Below are 11897 nucleotides of genomic sequence, written 5' to 3'. Positions count from 1 at the left end.
AAACATCTCAACAGCATTTGATCACTGCTTCTTCTATACATAATCTCTCCATCAAGAAAATATCCAGCAGCCATTCTTCTCAAGGTTCTTTTATCAATTTCTGATGCATTTGGTGGATAACTTTGATTTTTGATATATTGCAGGATATCATGATACCATGGTTTACCATCTACCTCTTCTTCCACACTATAACAATGTGCAGGAATTTCATATACTTGCATTTTGATTGGCATCATATCAACTTTCTTATTTGCCTGAAACATAGCAGCTAATGTAGCCAAAGCATCTGCCATTTGATTTTCTTCTCGAGGGAGATAATTGAAGGTAACTCTCTCAAATTCTTTCACTAATTCGAGTGTAAAATTTCGGTATTCCAATAATTTGGGATCTTTTGTTTCCCATTCTCCTCGCAATTGATACACCACTAACGATGAATCTCCATATATCTTGAGAAATTTGATTTTTCTTTCTATAGTTGCTTTTAACCCCATGACACAAGCTTCATATTCCGCCATGTTATTGGTGCAAAAGAACTCCAGTCTACTTGTAAATGGATAATAAACATTTTCTGGAGAAATTAACACTGCCCCGATTCCTCGTCCCAAAGCATTAGATGCTCCGTCAAAATAAAGTTTCCAAGTTGCAAATTCATCATTTGTTCTGACTTCTTCATTCATGGATATGCATAACAAATCTTCATCAGGAAAATTGAAGTTCAAAGGCTGATAATCATTTGATGCACGACTGGCCAGGAAATCAGCTATGACACTTCCTTTTATCGCTTTTTGGTTGACATATACAATATCAAATTCAGATAATAACATCTGCCATCTAGCCATTCTGCCTGTCAAAGCTGGTGATTCCATTAAGAACTTTAAAGGATCAAGTTTTGATATCAACCAAGTAGTATGGTATAACATATATTGTCTGAGTCTTCGAGTAGTCCACACCAAAGCACAACATAATTTTTGTATTGGTGGATATCGAACTTCACAATCAGTAAATTTCTTGCTCAGATAATAAATAGCTTTTTCTTTCCTTCCTGATTCATCATGCTGTCCTAGTACACATCCCATCGAATTTTCGAAGACCGTCAAATAGAGAATTAATGGTCTATCAGGCATTGGTGATACTAAAATTGGGGCATTGGATAAATATTTCTTAATAATATCCAAAGTTTCTTGACATTCTTCATTCCAGACTTCAGGATTGTTCTTTCGAAGTAATTTGAACACTGGATCACATTTGTCAGTTAATTGAGAAATGAACCGAGATATATAATTTAATCTCCCCAAAAAGCCTCGAACTTCTTTTTTTGTGTTGGGTGGTGGAAGATCTTGAATTGCTTTGACTTTATCTGGATCAATTTCAATTCCTTTTTTGCTGACCACAAATCCCAAGAGTTTCCCAGAAGTTACCCCAAAAGTGCATTTAGCAGGGTTAAGCTTTAATTGATATTTCCTCAATCTCTGGAAAAGCTTTCTCAGATTTTGAATATGTTCTTCTTCTGTTCTGGATTTGGCAATCATGTCATCTACATATACTTCAATCTCTTTGTGCATCATGTCATGAAACAAAGTTACCATGGCTCTTTGATATGTTGCCCCTGCATTTTTCAATCCAAATGGCATCACTTTATAACAGAATGTGCCCCACATGGTTATAAATGTTGTTTTTTCCATGTCTTCAGGATTCATTTTTATCTGATTATATCCTGAAAAGCCATCCATAAATGAAAACCATGCGTGCCCTGCAGTATTGTCCACCAGTGTGTCTATGTGGGGTAATGGAAAGCTATCTTTCGGACTAGCTTTGTTAAGATCTCTGTAATCCACACACATTCGAACTTTTCCATTTTTCTTTGGTACGGGAACAATGTTGGCTACCCATTCTGGGTATTTAGATGCCTGTAGGAAACCTGCATTGATCTGTTTCATCACTTCTTCTCTGATTTGCAACAACATTTCTGGCCTCATTCGTCTGAGCTTTTGTTGGACTGGTTTATATTCTGGATTGATTGGAAGCTTATGTATCACTATATCTGTGCTCAAACCAGGCATATCTTGATAAGACCATGCAAAGATATCTTTGAACTCTTGAAGTAGATTTATCAATTCTTGTTTTATCTGGAATGTCAGAGTGGTACCAATTTTCACCTCTTTTCTTTCTTCATCTGTTCCCAAATTCACAGTCTTAACCTCTTCTTTGTGGGGTAGAATTTGTTTGTCTTCTTTTTCTACCAATCTTAATAGTTCAGTAGGAATATCACATTCCAGTTCATCTTCACAACCATTGATTTCTTCCAGACATATAGGCTGCTCTAAATTTATCACTGGATTAAATCTAGGAATAAACATGCTATTAACACGGTGACACCTGCAAATTTAAGTCGGAACATTTCCGAAAGAATATAGTAAATTTATGAAAATAAATAAATGTAAAAATGTAAGAAAATGTAAAGAATGATTGCCATATGAAAATTTTAAAGAAAACTTCTTATATTTAACATAATTTCTTTTACAAGATAACAAAAAGTTTTCATATTTTTGAGCTAAACATAAAGATTAGTTCTGAATATTACTCTGCATTAATATTAAAAACTATAGGAAGATCTTCAGTGGTCCAATTGGTGAGTGTTTCTCCAGGAAAGCATGGTCGAATCATATCCAAGTACTTGCCAGTCTTGTTGTTATTCGTGATCATGTTGATAAATAATCCATTCATAGCTTCTTCAACTATGTCTTGATCTTTCGTCAACTTTTCTTCTTTAAAGGCTTCAACAAGCTGCTGTTCCACATTAATTGTTCCCCCTGATCTGAATATGGTTTTCAACTGTGGGAAAGACATGTGTTTCCAAAGGATTTCTCCTCCTTTCAATTTTGCCTTTCTGTCTTCACATCTTCTTTTCATCTCTTTGTTCTTCTGCTGAAGATTGGGCTTAAATCCCAGCCCAAAACGGTCTTTTTTCATCTTTATACTGATAGGAACTAAAATCCCTTGAAGATTCTTTCCTAGACCTCTCCCAGCTTTAACTCCGATGCCTAAAGTTTGTTGTACTGTCATCTTGGTGCAATCAGATAATCTGGGATATGGAATTTTCCTTCCTTCTGCAACAAAAGTTGTATTTACAAATTCAAGAGCTCGAAAAGAGCATTCAAGAGCCTCATCATTGGTGTCGATATATGGAACATCGCTTGTTACAGACGCAATGATTTCTTCTTCAGCACTGACACATATTAGTTGTCCATCAACAACAAATTTCAATTTCTGATGTAATGAAGAAGGAACGGCTCCTGCTGAATGAATCCATGGCCTCCCTAATAGACAATTATATGTGGGGTGGATGTCCATCACCACAAAGTCAATATTGTACACGACTGGGCCAATTAACAAAGGTATTTCCATTTTCCCAAGCACTTCTTTTTGGGTACCATCAAAGGCTCGTACCACATTCTGATAACTCTTCATGTGTGATTGATCCAGAGGCATTCTTTGAAGTGTAACTAGAGGCATCAAATTGAGGGCAAACCCATTGTCAATCAATACTCCTGGCAACACATGACCATGACAATGTGTCGTGATGTTTAAAGCTTTTACTGACCCCATTCCGCCTTCTGGTATTTCATCATCTGTGAAGGTTATGTAATTGTCGGCGGCTATATGTCCCACAATTCTGTCAAGTTTATTGAGGGATATATCTTCGGGGATAAATGTCTGATTGAGGATTTTCATCAAAGCATTCCTATGCGCTTCTGAATTTATCAAAAGATCAAGAATAGAAATTCTCGCCTGTTGTTTGTGTAGTTGTTCAACCACACTATACTCACTATGTTTCAGGAATTTCAAAAATTCTTGAGCTTGCTTTTCTGTCACAGGTTCATTGAATGCTGGAAGGGATTCATCCTCAAATACCTTCTGAGGTATTGCCATGGCTTTTCCTTTTGCTTTCACTTGTTCTGAAGCATTGGATGTTTCGGGAGAATAACATCTCCCACTTCTTGTAAAGAAACCGACCTCGCTCACTGCTTCAGACGTCAATGTAGTACTCAAACTCTGTATTTTCTCTTCTGTTTTATCTAGAGAATCAGATCCTCCTACCATTGAAACATGGGTAGTATAATTCCAAGGTACCCTGCGGGTATCTTTGTATGGAAATGGTAGAGGAGTGGTAATGACTACTTTTGGCTTTATTGGTGCCGGAATCACCGTGGATGATTTCACATTAATGATCACAGGATCATTTATTCTTTGATTTGGTTTAGAATCCTCTGATGAGCAAACATCATCTTCTTTTTTCCTGGGTTCTTCTTCAAAGAATTCTATTTCTCTGTTGTTCATCAATTTTTGCACCAAGTTTCTAAACTCAGGACATAGTTGAATTTTATGCCCTTTCTCCTGATGATATTCACAATAATTCTTGCCTTCATTCTGCTTTGGCCTGAATTGTTGTGGAATTATACCGGCTAAAGAAAGCTGTTGGAATATCCAAACAAATGGAGATTTAATTTCAGAAATGTCAATCTTTGCTTTCTTTCTGTTCTCTTCATTAATTGCATTCACGTTTTTATCTTCATGATTTGGCAATGGATGACTTGATGCGGATGGTGTATTGAATTCCAACTTCCCAGTGTTAATCAAATTTTGAACCACCCTTTTGAATGCTAGACAGTTTTCAATAGAATGTCCTGTAATTCCTTCATGGTAAACACAGTGTGCCTTTGTATCATACCAAGGAGGGAATGGTGGTTGCATGGGAACCAAAGGGTAGGGCCGTATAACATCTGCTTTTAACAGCGAATCATAGATCTCTGCATATGATACTGGTAAAGGTGTAAAAGATAACCTTTCATTTCTTTTCGAGATCCTCTGGACTCTGCTCGATTAGTGTTTGTTTCCTCTTTCTTAACCCTTGGCTGGGTTATTGTAACACTTTTCGATGAATCTTTGCTGTAAGAATTGGCATTGTTGACCTCATTCTCCTTTTTCCGGTATGTAGGTCTTTTGGAACTAGACCCATCATTCGATTCAATCTTGCCACTTTTCAAAACATTTTCAATTAATTCTCCAGAAATGACCAAATCTGCAAAATTTCTGGTTGCATTCCCCATTAAATGATTTAAATAAGGGGCCTTCAATGTATGGACAAACATTACTGTGGCCTCTTTTTCTGACAAAGGTGGTTGAACTTGGGCTGCAATGTCACGCCATCTCTGGGCATACTGTCTGAATGTTTCATTATTCTTTTTCTCCAAATTCTGGAGAGTCCATCTATCAGGGACCATGTCTGTCACATGGCGGTACTGCTCTAAAAATGCTTTAGCCAAATCTTTCCAAGATCTAATGTTGGCTTTGGTCAATTGAGTATACCATTTTAAAGCCGGTCCTGTCAAACTATCCTGGAAGCAGTGAATTAACAATTTTTCGTCCTTCACATATCCTGCCATTCTTCGACAAAACATAGTAATGTGGGATGAAGGGCATGTAGTACCGTTATATTTATCAAATTCGGGAGCTTTGAACTTGATAGGGAGGATTAGGTCTGGAACCAAACTCAACTCACTAGCATCAAATCCATAGAATGATTCAGTTATTTCCACGGATTTCATTCGCTCTTCTAAACTCTTGATCTGTCTGGTCAGTTCTTCATTTACTTTTTGTTTCTCATTCAGCTCATTTAAATCTGGGATCAAATGCTCAGTATTAAGATCCCCTACTTTCACATCTGATATAAGTGGATTTTTGCTTGAAGATGCAGGATCCACTTGTTGATCTTCATGTGATTTGACTTCTTGTAATGCAGATGTACGAGCATTGATTTGTATAGGGGTAGTACCAGAGTGATAAATTGATTCTGGTGGAAAACCTAGAGGATATATGGGTTCTTGGTCAAAAGATACAGGATTTTCAGGCATTTTTCCAATAATAGCCTGCCTTTTAAACATATCCTCTATCTTCTTCATCATACTGTCTTGTGAATTTGTAATGCGTCTTCGCAGTGAAGCATTTTCCTCATTACTTTCTTTGAGATCATTAGGTCCTAGACGAACCTTTTCTTGAAACAATGATTCTTCCAGTTGCAAAATGTAAGCATTAAACTCTGAGTTTTTGTTTCTAGACTGATCCAAATCCTCTTCAAGTTTTGTTCGTGCTTCTTGCGTTCTTTGATTAAGCTTCTGGATTTGAACATCTTTGTTTCTGCATCTTTGCATCCAATTGCTAGCCACCTCTTGCTCTACCTCAAGTCTGGTATTGAAATTTTTTCTTTCCAACTCCCATTTTTCTTTTTCAACATTGGATTCTTCTATCTTTTGGCCTCTGACTTCAAGCTCAGCAATCAACTGGTTCATTTCAGATTCAAATCCCTTGAACATGATACTTTTCTCGCTTTCAAATTTAACAAAGATGTCATTCTTCATCTTCTCTAAATCTTTGGCTCGATCTCTTTCTTTTTGCATTTCATTCATGATCTCACGGTGTTCAGCCTTGTGTTTTATAATTCGCTCTCTTCTGTCGACCTCGAAATCTTCCATTTTTTTCTTTCCTTTTTCCAGGCTTTTGAGTAGACAGCTATTCTTCCCTTTTAGATCTTCAACTCGTCTTTTCTCAATGTTCAATTCTCTGGTCATTTGTACCGTCGATTGACTGGGTCCTGATGCTTTTTGGGATTTATATAACTCCTGATAATCTTTCTGTAAGGCTCTGTACTCATCCTCACCTTTTTCTTTATCTTTTCTCAACATTGCACATTGTGACGAATGAAAGTCAATGTCAACCCCCAACATAGCTTTATCTTGTCTCATTTGCTCTAATTCTTTCGACCAGCCATCTCTTTCTGCTTCAAACTCAGCTCTCAGGATTTCAATCTCTGATGGAACCACCTTGATGCGATCATCCATAGAAATATCCTCATTTTGATCTGGTAGAGGAATATTTTCATTTTTCCTGATAGATCTCCATTCTTCATAATCAGGAGTTAACATTTCTTTTGCTGCTTTAGTTCGAATACAAAAAGTTGTTTTCCAAGCTGTAACGGCTTCCATGATATTTCTTTTTATAATTTTTGCTGTGAAATGCAAACTCAGATGACTGTAGTCCAGCAGTGACAGGTACAAATTGACGACCTTCATACTGTCTTATAACCAGAAGTGGAGCATATCCAATTCCTCCCCATAATCCGAGCAGCATTATCCAGTTGTAATCCCCACATCTGTAAATGAATTCCCTTTGTATTTGCCATGGGGCTCGCCAAACAACGTCATTGCTTTGCAAATTTCGAAAGGCATTAATCCACATATCTTTCTTAATTTCTTTCGGCCATTCCTGCTCCAGAAATTCCTTTTAATGGTGAATAATCCGTATTAAAGCGTCGGTATGAAACCTTTTCTGTCTTCCAGAAATGACTACGGATCCACACATATAACAACTGAGTACACCCTGAGAATCGTCCACCTCCTAGCCTTCTGCAAGCATTTAATGATCTGAAGGTCTCTGCTAGAATGGCAGAAACAGGATTAATCTTCTTCGGTAGTTGTTCAAACAAGTCTACCACTGCAGCTTCAACATATCCCAATACTCTTGGGAAGATGACCATACCATATATACCCAGAGCAAATAGATCAAATCGTACTTTAGCGTCTGGATGACTCTGAATAAGCTCTCTGATGTTGGTCCAAGCAATGCCTTCGCTTTCGCCTTTTTGTTTTGTACGGGATGCTACCCATTCTTCTCGTACCCCGGCAATTTTTGCTAATTTAACTCGGAAGGGTTGAGTTTTAATTGACTTTGAATAGATTCGATTCTCCAAAGCCCCTTCGATATGTAACAAAGTTGTGTATTCTTCAATAGTAGGGACCAAGTCCTCCTTATTGAAAGTGAAGCAATTGTACCCTGGATTCCAGAATTGAACTAGGGCTCGGAGTAATTCATCATCAACTTCTACATAGAGCAGGTATGGGATGTCTCCGTAAGTCTGATAAAACTGCAATTTTTTGTTTGAATCCCAACTTTCCCAAATGCTTCGCAAATCTTGCATATCATTTCTTTTTAGTGAAACTGAAGCATAACTGGCCAAGTCAGATACATAATCATCCTGCAGACTATCTCCTTCTTGTCTTTGTAAATCCTCAGCCCAATGTCTTACTTCCGAGTTTGGAATTATTTGACTTGAACACTTTTTATCCATAGATGAAGGCTTTCCAATGAGACAATTAACACAAGGATCAATGTCTTTTATCCTGTATGATGCAATGCAAAAAAAAATAATAAAAAATAAAGAACACACAAAAAAGAAAATAAATTAGTTTACATAAAAAATTCAATAATAACATTTATTTAATTTAAACATGCTTTTCTAAATTTAAATAATTTAAATAAGCATATAATTTAATCAATAAATGAATTAACAGAAAAGACAAAATTCATTTCTCCTATGTGTACACCTATTTTGGACAAAATTTCGGCATGACTTCTGATCGGAAGAGTTTCTAAGGTTTTTTATATGCAGGGTTTCAGATCTAAGAATGAAGGTACCCGAATTGTCATTGTTAGTGCCCCCTTGGGTTGCTAACCCTTAATCCTAGTCCATCACAGACTAAAATGGATCGAGTTCAATTCGAGGGGATACATTTCTCTATGCCTGACACGGAGAATAAATTCTCACGAAGACATAGAGCATATGAACCCCGAAAGTTACTTGCTAGGTCTGACACGGAGAATAAATTCTCACGAAGACGTCGCTTTCACTCCCACTTAAAAGGGACAACTCAATTATAGAGCTTTATGTAATGTAATGCAAGTGTTGTGTGTGAGGAGAAATGTTCATACCTCTGACAAAATAACTAATAAAATAAAATACTTGCAAATAACACATATAAATATTATAAAAATAATAAATACATAAAAAATTTGAAAAGAAAGAATTAAAAATTAAATATATAAATTTTCAATTTTTAACTAATAGAGACAATTTATAATTGATTTTTTTTTAAAAGTTTGACCAGTCCCCAGCGGAGTCGCCAAGCTGTCGTAACCGGTTTTCGTCCGGGTACGAAATATTATAATTTGGCAGGGAAATTGATGTTAATAAATAATTTTGAGAATAATTTGTGAGTCGCCATCGACCTTTTGGATTAGGTAGGTCGAATACCTAAAAATTTTCTTTTAAAATAGTTTTTAAGAAAACCATATTTAAAAGATGAACTGATCTGCGTTTTATAACCAAAAATTCGTTCTTTTTAATAATAAAAAGGGATTCGTGGTCGGTTACGTTTAGGGAAGGATTAGCACCCCTACAACGCCCAAAATTGGTACTTTTTAATTATAAATTGTCTCTATTAAAATGCAAAAATATATTTAATTTATAATTCTATTAAAAAATATTTATTTATTAAAAATATCCGAAAAGAACTTCTAGGTGCCTTAAGACAGCTCTTTTCTTTGATATTGATAAATATTAATTTAAATAATATTGTTTACTTTTTAATTTTAAAATATCAGAATAGGACATCCAGTTGTATTAAGACTGTCCTTTTCTTCGATATTTAAAAAAAACAAATATTAAAAAAATATTTTATATGTATATTTATGAATATATATAAAAATATTTAACAGTATAATAAAATAAAAATATCACTAAAATAATATATTTTAAGCAATAAAATGAAAACATATAAAATAAATAACTAAATTATGAATAAAATAAAACTAAATCTAATTCCTAATTAATTGAAATTATAGGGATTAAATATTTTTTTTTCTAATTTAATAATTTAATGACCAAAATAAAATTATCTAAAATTCAAATTTTATAATAAAATAAATTAAAAGTATGAACTAGGGACTAAAAAATTATTTATTAAAATTAAGGGATTAAATCTGTCATTTATCCTAAATATATTATTTTAATTAAAAAGACTAAAATGAATAAAATTAAAATTCAAAGACCGAATTAAAATTTTTATAAATTTAGTTTAGTGACCAAAATGTAAAGTTTACAAATATGAAGGACTGCGGAAGGGATTTAACTATTTTGTAATTACGCGCATAGTCCTTCCCGAAACGACGTCGTTCGGGAAGGACTATATAAGTCCAAATCGGCTGGCCCTTCGGGCCAGCCATTTCATTTTTTCTTTCTTTTTTTTTTTTCTTTCTCTCAAACAGAGAGAAGAACTCTCTGTCTTCTCTCTAAACTGAGAGAAGTTCAGTCGGCCGGCAGCCGTTAGCCGGCGTTCATCCGCCGTCAACCACCGCCGCCGGCCACCGTCTTCGGTGGCCGGAAATTTTTTTTATATCTAAATGTAGATCGGACCGTCCTAATGACGGTTCCGACGTTTTTTCCCGTTAAACTGCTCCCAATCGGAGCAAAATCTAAAATAATACCTTCAATGTTTCGAAGGTTCTGACGAGATCCGGTGGTCGACGCTTCCTCGGTAAGTCTCTTCTTCCTTTTTCTTTCTTTTTTCTTCTGGTTCTTTGCTGCTGAGATCGTTGGTATAGTTTGTTTTTTTTCTTTTCTCTGTTTTTTTTTCTCTCTGGTTCTGTTTCTGTCTCTGTCTCCTTTTTTTTTTTTTCAGGTGGGTGGTGGCTTTTATAGCCACCACCGGTGTTCGTCTCGGACCGGTCCGAAGAGGGGGCTTCGGTGAGTCACCGGACTACCAGTGGTGACTCACCCCGTAGCCTTGGCGTGGACGGCCGGTGTTCTAGCTTCTGGAGTCTTCGGCTGGGACGTGGCAGCGGCGGAGGCGGTGAGGGCTTCTGGAAGCAGCAGCAGCGGCGGCCGCGTGGCCCTAGGGTATCATACCCTAGGGTTTGTGCTGGATGAGTGTGGACCGTTGGATCGTGCCAGATCCAACGGCTGTGATGAGGCGGCTGAGGATGATTAGGGTTAGGAAACCCTAACTGGAAACCTAAACATTTAGGGTTTCTAGTTAGTTTTGGACCGGTTCTGGTTGGTTTGTAACTGGACCGGTCCAGTTGTAATTGGGCCTGTAAATATTATTATGTATTTAATATATTTAATATAAATTAATAATAATAATAATAATAATAATAAATAATAATATAATAATAATAATAATAATAATAATAATAATATTAATAATAATAATATGGATAAAAAATTAATATCTTCAACTATAAAGTTACACTATCACTAAACATTGCATCTATGCCACAACAGTCGGTGCCAAGATTTCAATCTTCGGCCTAAAGAATAAAAGAAGATGCTTTCTCACCGTGCAATTTTGAACCCTTAAATCTCTTTAAAGACAGCATATATTCTCAGTAACATGAAATTTCATCTCGTAAATGCTGAAGATAATTTAATTTATGATGACGTATAACATAAAACATATGCACTTGTTGCTTATATGCAAAAGCTTTACTAGTGGAAGATCCAATTTGGAACTGCAACTACAAGTTGCAGGCTCATTTCATCACAATACAAAATGGAATTCGATGTATCTTTTCGTTTAAAATCCAATTGGTACTTTATTAGTGGAAGAGCAATGTCTTCAAGTTTGCTTCTTCTTACCGTCATTAATGAATCATGAAAATTCCCTTGTACATTAGAAAAATCCCAAAACAATGTGATAATGCACTAGAACAGCTCAAGTCACCATCTTCCATCATTTCCTTTTAACTATTTTCTCCACAAACTGAAAAAGGGAAAGCTTGATCAAGACACAAAGTTTTAGGCCAAAGAAAAGAAGAAGAAAAAAAGCTGCCTCCAAGTGGTGCGTGTCGGGTTCCCAGGTGTTCCGGGTGGATCGAATTGTCCGAAAATCCTAAAAAAAATCACATGGGAGTTTATTTTCTTGGGATGTGACTAACAAGTTCATTCCATTTTGATCATAAGAACAAAAACTTTCTTTTTTTCTTAGAAAAAATGGAGAAGTGAT

Source organism: Hibiscus syriacus, unplaced genomic scaffold (assembly GCF_006381635.1).
Source record: "Hibiscus syriacus cultivar Baekdansim isolate YM2019G1 unplaced genomic scaffold, ASM638163v2 tig00110328_pilon, whole genome shotgun sequence".
In the NCBI taxonomy this organism is placed as follows: domain Eukaryota; kingdom Viridiplantae; phylum Streptophyta; class Magnoliopsida; order Malvales; family Malvaceae; genus Hibiscus; species Hibiscus syriacus.
This window is presented reverse-complemented; position numbering follows the sequence as displayed.